Genomic DNA, 11,679 nt, shown 5'->3' with positions numbered 1-11,679 from the left:
AACTATTAATGCTGCCATAATCAAAATTAGATTAGTAATTTCCGCCATTCTACAATACTCTAGATCTACGATACACTGTATCCACTGCTCTATAATACTCTACGATACAATGTATATTACAATACAGGTATTGCAGTGTATCGTAGAGTAGTGGAAATTACAAGTCTAACTTTGATTAGATTGACCATGATACTAACAAATGTCACGATTTTCTTGGCAAGTTAACGCTTAATTATAAGAACAAGTCTTTTAAATAGTATTCAGATTGCTAAAGGCAGGTAGGACTAATACGTTTATTATACATGTATCTATGCTGTTTCTGGTAATTGTGTTCTGTATTCTGGTGATCAAGCCGGGGAATACATTTACGAGATATCTTTTAGGACGGAACTATAGTTTGGTTGTCCTTTGAATTTCATAACAGCAATGGGCGACCATATGATACGACTCGTATCATTGGTTTCAAGAGATTCAATGACCATAGATGTTGATTAGACGTTTCAAATATCATTAAACCGACATAAAGATACATGTATGGTAAGTCGTTAATGTAGGTGACCCGCGGGAATCCACTGACCGTTTACGACGACCCTCTGTCATCCACTCTATCAGTTGACATTTTAGAGTTTTTCCCCTGAGTCTAAATAAATTGCACCAATCTCACTGTTTTGGTCTAAAGCATCTGTCCAGTTCTCGAGTGTATCCAATACTTGTTACGTACGATCGTCCGCTTCTTAAACCCTACTGGTAAGTTCTCCCGTAGGCCACCGTCCAGGTGGCAATGAACAACAAACACAGACTGTCCACAACGCACCGTGCGATGAATTTAATGAACAATTCATTAATAATAAATAATAATCATATGATATTTACAAATACAATTTACAATTTTGTAATCAAATTATCCATGTACCAAATCGCAACCCCAAGCTATTCAATTATACATGAAATGGTAACTGATAGCCTAACCTAACCTTATAGATTCTTACATTTCAATTACACAAAAAATTAAACAAGACGAAAATGAACGTCTGTCCTCGCCCGGTGCGCCGCCTGAACTGATCACACAGCACGTGCACCCGACTATACTCAGGTACACGTACTTGATTGCACACCGCCACCTAGCGGACCACCCACAGGAGAAAGTAATTTCACACTAATTCATTTCATTCAAACGTGTGAAACATTATTTATGATCTTTCTAAGAGTTTCCCAACAACTTTTGTGGGGCTAATCGGTTTGTAGTTCCCTGTGTTATTTTTGGTTCCTTTATTTGAAGATAGGAGTCAATATTGCATGCTTCCATTCTGCAGGAAACTTCGTTGGATTCATTCGATTTTTTTTTTATTAGATGTTGGTACATTTGGTCGGGTCGTGTTGAATTATATGTTGGTACAATTGGTCGGGTCGTGGTGAATTAGATGTTGGTACGTTTGGTCGGGTCGTGGTGAATTAGATGTTGGTACGTTTGGTCGGGTCGTGGTGAATTAGATGTTGGTACGTTTGGTCGGGTCGTGGTGAATTAGATGTTGGTACGTTTGGTCGGGTCGTGGTGAATTAGATGTTGGTACATTTGGTCGGGTCGTGGTGAATTAGATGTTGGTACGTTTGGTCGGGTCGTGGTGAATTAGATGTTGGTACGTTTGGTCAGGTCGTGGTGAATTAGATGTTGGTACATTTGGTCGGGTCGTGGTGATGTGTTAGTTTATAATGGTTGATTGTGCTGATGATATTCTGTGTTGGCGGGCGGTGACAAACTATAAGGGAGTGCCTTTTTTAATGATGAACACACTCGCATAGTGTAGGTTTAGAGTCTCTGTCTTTTCTTTGTCGTTACCTTGTGAGCTCTCCGTTTAACTTATAGCTTATTACAGCTCTTTTGCAGACATAGTTCCAAAACAGTTTGGGTCCCAGTCTTAATATTGTTAGCCATCTGTTTGTCACAGTAGTAGTGTTGGTGTGGAATGACCTATAAATAATTTCGAGGACAATCCTGAGTTTGTCCAGTCTATTTCTGTAAGTGATTATTGACAGTAGAGCTGAAAACCGTTTCCATTGCACACGCTCTTGCAACCCTTGTTACGGTTTATACGTACATGTACTTAATTACTATACACCTGTACCCCTACATCACGTAATAAACCTTACTGTAGACCTTTATTTGAATGCAGTGTCCTGATATGTCACCGAGTCAAAAGTTGGAAAATCTCTTTGAATATCTAACGCCAACAATTTGTAGTAATTTAAAACACTTCCTTTACCCCTCGTACACAACAGGAAATTTAGGAAATTACAGTCAATTTGACCACTTTCGCCGCGCCCCTCAGGCCCCTGGGGGTGGGGACCGTACAATTCATAATTTTGGGTTTACTTTTACATTGAATAGGTCCGGGAATTTCGGAGAAGTCGAAATTAAAATTGCAGACACAGACAAACTGTAATATGATATGTATACGATATTGAACAACATTGATAAACCCTTTAACCGTTGGTGACCCATATGATAACCTTTGGTTTATTTTATCACCATGGTAATGATTTCCCTTCATCCAGGGATGTTTCAGACCAAATATATGGGACACATCATTTCATTACTATAGGCGAAGTAGGATTTTAACGAAATTGTCTTTTTCCCCATTAGGTCTCGCCCATCTGGCCTGTGTTTATACAAATTGATTCTGTGGTAGTGTGGCCTCGCCCACCTGGCAGGCGGGAGGACGGGCAGCCTGCTGCCCGGACCGACTGAGTGGCCGGGTATAGTGGCCTCGCCCACCTGGCAGGCGGGAGGACGCGTACGGGCAGCCTTCTGCCCGGACCGACTGAGCGGCCGGGTATACTGTGGCCTCGCCCACCTGGCAGGCACCAAAGTGTATTAATTCAGAACTAAGGCAAGGAATAATGAGTCAATTAAAATAATTCATACTTCAAAAAAAAAACCATATCTGGTAGAGTTAGGATATTTGATAATTTAGAATATTAAACAGAACAGTTTATAAAGTCTTGTCCTCTATCAGAAATGGGGGTTTGGATATCAACCTTCGTATAAATGCATTTCAAAACAATATATACCAATGTACCACCCATCCTCATATAACCCAGTGATGGATGTTGAACCCCCAACATATACATATGCACAAATGCACTTAGCTTTCGACATATAGATCAACATCGATAGAACGGCTCGGGAGACGATTTTAATTACCAATCTTGGGCCACTGATCATAACGCTTTGTGTTTTGAAAAGAAACAAATCGATATTTTGATTTAGCAGTGATGACGTTTAGATGCAATAACTAACAGCCTCGCTAAAGTGAAAAAAAATATCTTCAGACGGTTTTCATCAATCTCATGTAAAATGAAAACTCACCTAGGACATCCATATGACCATGCGTTAGTAGGACATTCACAGTGGTTATAGCAAAGGTCATTATATGGGTCACCAAAGTCCAAAGGTCACAGGTCAAATTGTTAATCAATGTCGATCAATATCGTGTACATGTTACATGAATGTCTTGTAACAGTGCTGCCCTGCAGGTAGGGCGTAAGAATTGTACCTGCTGCCCCCATTGCATGATCGTAAGAGGCGACTAAACTTGGGATCTTATCTTTTCTCTTCTTTCTTAACAACTTTCTTCTTCCTAATGTATCCCTTGACAATGCCTCACTTTTGGCCTTTAGTTGAGCGTTCGCCGCTGTGAGGAAGGCTTTGGGTTCTGTCCCCTGGCCGAGACATACGTACCAGAGTCATTAAAAATGGTAGTTGCACTCCTGCTTATCGCTCAGCATATTAGGAGTGAGACGACTGGTTCGCCCGTTGTCAGTATAATGTGACCGGGTGGGGTGTCCTGCTGGGCGTCTTCGGCAGTATGCTTCAGTGAGGTAGCACTATAAATCGGCAAAAGTTCCGGCCTATCACAAGGAGACTTAATACGAACAGAACATACCGCAGCCTCCCAAAACACACATATGCACTCACAACACGCATGCATGTCGCACGCACGGAGGCCGTCCTTAAATGACCTTAGCTGTTAATAGGACGTTAAACAAAATAAACCAAACCAAACCAATTGTAACAGTGTTAAGTTATTTCAAAGGTCATTATATGGGTCACCAAGGGTCAAAGATCAAAATATTAATCAATGTCAATCAATATCGTACACATTTTATATGCATTTCTTAAAACAGTGTAAAGTTATACAAAAGGTCATTATCTGGTTCAATAAAGGTCATGGGTCAAATTATCAATCAATGTCGATAAATCGTATACATGTATAGGGATATCTTATTTAAAGTGATGCTAATGGTCAATATCTGGGTCAACAGATTTCACGAGTTAAAGTGTTAATCAATGTACATAAGTATTATATACAATGTACAAATAATGTACATTTTATATACACTTCTCATAACAGCCTAATGTGATATCAAAGGTCACCTAAGGTCACAGGCCATTTTATTTTACCAGTGTCCTTCAATATCGTTTATACATTGTATCATGTAAGCATATCTTATCGCAACGTCTATGACAATGTAAACTGGTACCGAGATCCAATACATTATATGTGGTTCACTATTCAAGGGGTCCATTTCAACAGGGTATGTAAAGAAAATTTAATATTTGGTTCCGTTTTCCACGGCATCACGGTTTTATTTTCTACAGGGGTCCATTTTCAACGTTACACCGGCAGAGTTTTTTTTATCAATATTCTTCTGAATCACCAAAAAGGCCAAGGTTAGCGACTAACATAGAATATTTATCAGTCCCTAATGTTCACCGGGAAGGTGAACAAAAGTTAAACCAAGTCTGCATCATATAACACATACTGATTGTTTGATATTTTTTATTTCACAAATATTCAACAACAACAAGACATTTACCAGAATATCAATGATGTTTTATACAGTAAATGATCTTATAAACAACCCTCAACTTTAAGCATGCTGTTCATGTCCTAACACTTCAACAGATCCTCATAAGTTAATGCTTTAGGTTTAACATACTAACTACTATCTTTTGTAAACATTTGTATAGAAGCTCTATTAGTATCACCCTCATAAACATTCTATTATTTACTTTCTGTAAACAACATCCACCATTTTCTTCTCAAACTAGCCCAATGGTGCATGTCCTTACATAATACAACATTCTTAAAACATTCTGCACACTAACTACTTTCTACTTCCCCTATATGATACAAAGTAGTTAGTGAACATTCTCACCAACATGTACCATATCAAGTAACCAATTTCATCATTCTCAAAAAATTGTACATACAAAAGTAGTAAATAATGCTCTGCTTTCATTAACATCAACATTAACATTTGCTGTAAAGAATCTCATAAACACACAGCCTGGTTACATCATGCTGTAAAGATTCTCATAAACACACATCAATTGTATCTACTTCCTGTTGAAAAGATTCTCATTGACACCCAACACAGCCAATTGGCCTATATCTGCTGTAAAGTTTCTCTATAACACCCAACCTGGATACAGTTTCCTGTAAACATTCTCATGAACACATTTCCATTGTATCTACTTCCTGCTGTAAAGATTCTCTATAACACCCAATCTGAATACAGTTACTGTAAACATTCTCATAAACATACATCCCTTGTATCTACTTCCTGCTGTAAAGATTGTGATTAACACCCAACCTGGATAGTTTCCTGTAAAGATTCTCATTAACATCTAACCTTGATAACGTTACTGTAAACATTCTCATAAACACGCATTCTTTGTATCTACTTCCTGCTGTAAAGATTCTCATTAACACCTAACACATTCAAATAGCCTGTATCTGCTGTAAAGATTCTAATTAACACCCAACCTGGATACAGTTTCCTGTAAACATTCTCATAAACATACATCCATTGTATCTACTTCCTGTTCTAAAGATTCTCATTGACACCTTACACAGCCAATTGGCCTATATCTGCTGTAAAGATTCTCATTGACACCTTACACAGCCAATTGGCCTGTATCTGCTGTAAAGATTCTCATTGACACCTTACACAGCCAATTGGCCTATATCTGCTGTAAAGATTCTCATTGACAACTTACACAGCCAATTGGCCTGTATCTGCTGTAAAGATTCTCATTGACACCTTACACAGCCAATTGGCCTGTATCTGCTGTAAAGATTCTCATTGACACCTTACACAGCCAATTGGCCTGTATCTGCTGTAAATATTCTCATTGACACCTTACACAGCCAATTGGCCTGTATCTGCTGTAAAGATTCTCATTGACACCTTACACAGCCAATTGGCCTATATCTGCTGTAAAGATTCTCATTGACACCTTACACAGCCAATTGGCCTGTATCTGCTGTAAAGATTCTCATTGACACCTTACACAGCCAATTGGCCTATATCTGCTGTAAAGATTCTCATTGACACCTTACACAGCCAATTGGCCTGTATCTGCTGTAAAGATTCTCATTGACACCTTACACAGCCAATTGGCCTGTATCTGCTGTAAAGATTCTCATTAACACCTAACACATTCAAATAGCCTGTATCTGCTGTAAATATTCTAATTAACACCCAACCTGGATACAGTTTCCTGTAAACATTCTCATAAACATACATCCATTGTATCTACTTCCTGTTCTAAAGATTCTCATTGACACCTTACACAGCCAATTAATTGGCCTATATCTGCTGTAAAGATTCTCATTGACACCTTACACAGCCAATTGGCCTGTATCTGCTGTAAAGATTCTCATTGACACCTTACACAGCCAATTGGCCTATATCTGCTGTAAAGATTCTCATTGACACCTTACACAGCCAATTGGCCTGTATCTGCTGTAAAGATTCTCATTGACACCTTACACAGCCAATTGGCCTATATCTGCTGTAAAGATTCTCATTGACACCTTACACAGCCAATTGGCCTGTATCTGCTGTAAAGATTCTCATTGACACCTTACACAGCCAATTGGCCTGTATCTGCTGTAAAGATTCTCATTAACACCTAACACATTCAAATAGCCTGTATCTGCTGTAAATATTCTAATTAACACCCAACCTGGATACAGTTTCCTGTAAACATTCTCATAAACATACATCCATTGTATCTACTTCCTGTTCTAAAGATTCTCATTGACACCTTACACAGCCAATTAATTGGCCTATATCTGCTGTAAAGATTCTCATTGACACCTTACACAGCCAATTGGCCTGTATCTGCTGTAAAGATTCTCATTGACACCCAGCACAGCCAATTGGCCTATATCTGCTGTAAAGATTCTCATTGACACCCAACACAGCCAATTGGCCTGTATCTGCTGTAAAGATTCTCATTGACACCCAACACAGCCAATTGGCCTATATCTGCTGTAAAGATTCTCATTAACACCCAACACAGGCAATTATAGCCACTATCTGCTGTAAAGATTCTAATAAACACACATCCATAGTAAACACATCTAGTTTAATTAGACATGATATCCTTAAATCACTGTAAACAGTTTATACTGTAAATGTTCAAAAAGACACTTGTCCTTAGTGCAAATGTAAATATTATATGCTGTAGACACTTATGAACATTCCATCAATGTAAATAGTTTACACTGTAAATGTTCCCATAGACAAATCGCTGAAGTAACATTTATACTATAAACATAATTATAAACACCATCCAGTCATGATTGCTTAACACACAATTAAAGTAAACATTGTACATCATGGTTAACGCCCCTGAGAAATAAACAGTAGATACTCCCAAAAACTTTTTAAAATAAACAGGTTTTACTTGTGTAGATACCCACAGCAGCATCTTAATTAACACACTTTTACAGGAACCAATTCTGAACCCTTGTAAAATCATTACACCAGTAAAATTCTCCTGCAAACAATTTCATCAACAACCTTCACAGTAAAACATATTATTAATTTATATGTTCATAACACAAATTTCACATTATTGCGGCATATTTCTCATTTTGTTTTGATGGTGATATTCATCGCAGTTTGGTCTTGGGTATTCATAATAGGCAAAGTTCACTTCTAAATGACTCCGTGATGATGGAGAAAATCAGTCCCTTTACACTTCTACTGTCCATGCTGTCCTCAACATCTTATCTTTTGGAACCAAAACATACCAATCTTTTTGTCATCATTGGAGCTGTCCATACAGGTCAACGTGGCACACAGTACCATGTTTGTTTACGTTTGTGTACACTGACAGCTGACACGATTTTCCGATCATCTCAAATGACGTCACACCTAAGGGAGATAACTGTGCAGACGATATGATTTCTCCGACATACAGAAATATGTGGTTTTTCAAATGATGAATACTGCATGAAAATAAAGTTTTGTTTATAAAATGAATGTATAACATGTTTTCATTAAGGATTGTTAATATTTTGACATAACATTTGGCCTTTTTCATATTTTGGTGGTTGTTAACCTTTAAAACAGGTCAGATAAAGAATTATACCCTAACAAGACTAGTAAGCAATATATCCCCTGTATAAGGGCTGCAATTGCTCAGTCGGTTAGAGCATCAGCCTACGTAACAACAGGTGAATATTGATCCAATGTGAGTAGCTTGATGCTCCCTAATTCCTATCCATGGCAGATTATGGGTCTCAGGAATTTGGGAAATAGACTGGTCTGTGCTGTCGTGGTTATGTCCTTGGGCAAAACACTTCACCTTTTTTTGCTTTGGATGGCATGCAAAAGTCCTCCAATATCATTAATGTATATTGTTCAGTGAGGTAGCCACCAACTACTACAAGGACACCTGACCTCTAAATGACCCTGGCTGTTTATGTGGTGATAAAGACAACAAACAAACCAAGCCCATTAAGGTAATATAAAGACCCAAAACAAAATGTACATAAAGAATGATTCTATTAAAATATGACAGGCACATTCACAAACAATTTTCAATGTAATACTTTGCAATAAGTCTACAATTTTAACCAAATGTATAAGGTTTAAATGATAACGACAATATTCCTGGTACTCTGGAGAATCTAGTGTAGTGTAATCATCAAAGTTGTCCAAATACTCCGGGGTAAACCCCTTACATAAATCATTCAGCTAGTCGAAGATAATTTAACAAATCTACTTCAGTGCTGTACCTTAATGCTTAAGACTTTTAACAGTAAACATATTGCTTAAAGAAATTTCTATTAGCTGACTGTACAGACAATGATATTTTCTCTGTCTCTACAATTATACACAACACGATATCTGAATAGATATATTCCATACAAATTTACAGATATAATGTCAGCAGAGGTTTTGCCAGCTAATCTTGACAGAATGTTGCAAATGCAGGAATTGGGGGGAAATAATGGTTTATTGCACAAAATTGGAAAAATTACCACCAGTTGAATTCCACAAATCTCAAATTTCTGATAAAGACCTTACCAAACACCTGCTCTGCTGCTACTAGAATTTTATATTTTTTTTTAAGTGAAAAAAAGGGCTGATACCAATTCAATGTTCCATTGGGAATGGGTCATATCAACATACAAAATGAATACCTGACAAAATCCCTGACATCAGGGTTTTCCAAGATCAAACAAAAAATTTCAATGAAGAAAATTTATAAGAGTCTAGTAGCTGAATTTAACGATAGGTAAAACATATACATGCTGTATACATTGTGTATGTCCTTAACAGCAAATATCTTCCTATTTGTATATATATATAATGCTATATTTCTTTAAAATTTTAATCAAATTATTTGTGTTGCTTTTTTATTCTGATACATCAATGTGAAGGTAAGATTTAAAATTCCAACAAAAACCCTGTAAACATACCTCAAAACTGGAGAAACATGAAGATTACTCCTTTTGGCAATTGTTTTTTGCAGTAAACTGCTTCAAGAGATTCATTATTTCAAACATTTGTATACATCAACCAATATATCGTATCAACCATGCTTGCATAAACTTTCATATAACGTATATGTGTTGGCTGAAAATTGATCAATCTCTAGCTAGATGGGTACATGATATCTCATATTTGATGATTTTTCCCAGAAATGTGCAATATTTCACACTCACAGGCTCCATAATGTATGTGTAACCTTCAGGAATACCTAGAGATTCCTTTAAAACTTTCAAACAGGTGCTTTTATAGTCTCTAGAGGAAAGATGTTTGGGTTTTATATCTAAACCCAATCAAAAGGCTTTACCCTACGCTTTACATATATATTGAGAACAGAACCATGGTTTTTTAAGATGCTCACATGTAGGATCACACTGGGACAGTTAGATCACACTGGGACAGTTAGATCACACTGGGACAGTCAGATCACACTGGGACAGTTAGATCACACTGGGACAGTTAGACCACACTGGGACAGTCAGATCACACTGGGACAGCTAGACCACACTGGGACAGTCAGATCACACTGGGACAGTCAGATCACACTGGGACAGTAAGATCACAATGGGACAGTTATACCACACTGGGACAGTCAGATCACACTGGGACAGTCAGATCACACTGGGACAGTTAGATCACACTGGGACAGTCAGATCACACTGGGACAGTTAGATCACACTGGGACAGTTAGATCACACTGGGACAGTTAGATAACACTGGGACAGTTAGATCACACTTGGACAGTTAGATCACACTTGGACAGTTAGATCACACTGGGACAGTTAGATCACACTGGGACAGTTAGATCACACTGGGACAGTCAGATCACACTGGGACAGTTAGATCACACTGGGACAGTTAGATCACACTGGGACAGATCACACTGGGACAGCTAGATCACACTGGGACAGTCAGATCACACTGGGACAGTTATATCACACTAGGACAGTTAGATCACACTGGGACAGTTAGATCACACTGGGACAGTCAGATCACACTGGGACAGTTAGATCACACTGGGACAGTTAGATCACACTGGGACAGTTAGATCACACTGGGACAGATCACACTGGGACAGCTAGATCACACTGGGACAGTCAGATCACACTGGGACAGTTAGATCACACTGGGACAGTTAGATCACACTGGGACAGTTAGATAACACTGGGACAGTTAGATCACACTGGGACAGATCACACTGGGACAGTTAGATCACACTGAGACAGTTACATCACACTGGGACAGTTAGATCACACTGGGACAGTTAGATCACACTGGGACAGTAAGATCACACTGGGACAGTTAGATCACCCTGGGACAGTTAGATCACACTGGACAGTCAGATCACACTGGGACAGTTAGATCACACTGGGACAGTTAGATCATACTGGGACAGTTAGATCACACAGTTAGATCACACTGGGACAGTAAGATCACACTGGGACAGTTAGATCACACTGGGACAGTTAGGTCACACTGGGACAGTTAGATCACACTGGGACAGTTAGATCACACAGTTAGATCACACTGGGACAGTCAGATCACACTGGGACAGTTAGATCACACTGGGACAGCTAGATCACACTGGGACAGTCAGATCACACTGGGACAGCTAGATCACATTGGGACAGTTAGATCACACTGGGACAGCTAGATCACACTGGAACGGTCAGATCACACTGGGACAGTTAGATCACATTGGGACAGTTAGATCACACAGTTAGATCACACTGGGACAGCTAGATCACACTGGGACAGTTAGATCACACTGGGACAGCTAGATCACACTGGGACAGTTAGATCACACTGGGACAGTCAGAT

The 11,679-nt window shown here is 38.7% G+C and overlaps 1 long non-coding RNA gene across 3 annotated transcripts; it reads right to left on the bottom strand.

Annotated features, from left to right (window-relative positions):
• Positions 1 to 4,824: 4,824 nt before the first annotated feature.
• Positions 4,825 to 10,548, bottom strand: LOC117327579. 3 transcript variants are annotated; one of them, XR_004532683.1, is made up of 3 exons: positions 7,171 to 10,538; positions 6,689 to 7,117; positions 4,825 to 6,635 (listed from the first exon to the last, which is right to left on the bottom strand). It is a non-coding gene; the product is annotated as an uncharacterized LOC117327579 (long non-coding RNA). The 3 variants fall into 3 exon arrangements; XR_004532682.1 differs by having other exon boundaries at positions 6,689 to 10,548; XR_004532684.1 differs by having other exon boundaries at positions 6,738 to 10,548.
• Between the last annotated feature and the right edge of the window lie 1,131 nt (positions 10,549 to 11,679).

The sequence above is a fragment of the Pecten maximus genome, chromosome 5 (assembly GCF_902652985.1).
Source record: "Pecten maximus chromosome 5, xPecMax1.1, whole genome shotgun sequence".
NCBI lineage: Eukaryota > Metazoa > Mollusca > Bivalvia > Pectinida > Pectinidae > Pecten > Pecten maximus.
This window is presented reverse-complemented; position numbering and strand designations above follow the sequence as displayed.